Source organism: Urocampus carinirostris, chromosome 11 (genome assembly GCF_059441175.1).
Source record: "Urocampus carinirostris isolate Australia breed hairy pipefish chromosome 11, RoL_Ucar_1.0, whole genome shotgun sequence".
Taxonomy (NCBI): Eukaryota; Metazoa; Chordata; class Actinopteri; order Syngnathiformes; family Syngnathidae; genus Urocampus; species Urocampus carinirostris.
This window is the reverse complement of record NC_142359.1, coordinates 10,709,638-10,711,101: the sequence shown is the minus strand read 5'-3', so window position 1 is coordinate 10,711,101 and position 1,464 is coordinate 10,709,638.

Here is a 1,464-nt window from a genome sequence, read left to right as displayed (position 1 = left end):
AGACGATTCCACGCACTTTTTTGAGCACGCGCCGCCCATTTTGGCAAATAATACACGCGCGACTCAATTCCACGCGGTTCTGCTGCTGTCTCCTGGCCACGTGCGTGAATCACGTATATGACGGTCACACAACATAATATTGTCATTATTTCTTTATCATGTATATTATATATGTAACGGGTGGAATAATAACTTGTTTTGTTGAAATATGTTTTTATAGTCTGTGTATGAATGTCCTGCAATAACGAGTCCAACAGCGCCATCTGCTGGTATGGGGCGGCAGTAGCTCAGGAGGTAGAGCGATCGTTTTAGGATTAAGGGATCCCAGTTCGAATCCCGGCTTGTCCGTGTTACATGCCGAAGTGTCCTTGGGTAAGACACTGAACCCCCAATACCCCCAATAAGCAGGTTAGCGCCTTACATGGCTGCACAGATCACGGCCACTATTGGGAAATGTGAAGCACAATGTAAAGCGCTTTGGGAAGTCATTGACTTGAAAAGCGCTATATAAATGCAGATCATTTCATTTCATTTCATATGGGGTAAGATTAAGTTTAGCAATCCGGATATTGTTAGCAGCCTCCTGCTCGTTGCTAACGGTTAGCCACAAAATTTTATTAACAACATTAAAATTAAACTGACAACTCTTACAACATACACAGTCATGTCACGGAAGTTGTCAAGCTGTTTTGATGTATTTTTGTTTTGTTTCTGTGGTCATACCGTACGTTGTACTGAAATGCTAATTTCCCTAAAGCCAGCAGAGGTGCTAATTGCATCGTGTGTGGGTAAGTTGTATCGGTCATTGCGGGTAAATTTATCCCGTTTTTACACTCGTTATTGTTATCATATTTCTATTTTCACAAATGTATTAAAAAGGAGGCTGTTTGGTTAAGATTCAGATTAAAAAATATGTCGAGTTGAATTCATTGTAAAAGTTAAAAACCCTATATGATTACTTGATATAATGTATGTAAAAATTATTGTAGGTAGCACGGCGGCGCAGTTCTAAGGTCTTGGGAACCTCCTGTGTGGGTTCAAATCCAGCTACCGGACATACTGTGCGGAGTTTGTATGTTCTCCCCGTGCTTGCGTGGGTTTCCTCCGGGCACTCCGGTTTCCTCCCATATTCCAAAGACATGCATTTCAGGTGGATTGGCCGGTCCAAATTGTCCCTAGGTGTGAATGAGCAAGCGAGTTGTCTGTCCCTGTGTGCCCTGCGATTGGCTGGCAACCAGTTCAGGGTGTCCCCTGCCCACTGCCCGATGATTGCTGGGATGGGCTCCAGCACCCCCGCGACGCTACTGAGGATAAGCGGTGCAGCTAATGAGATGAGATGAGATGAAAATTATTGTAATGGTTGATCTTCTGTAATGTATCTTATGTCAGATGAAAAGAAAACTATTTGATATACTCAAAACCATGTTTTTTATGTTTGTAAACTTTACAAAAAGTGAAATAGTA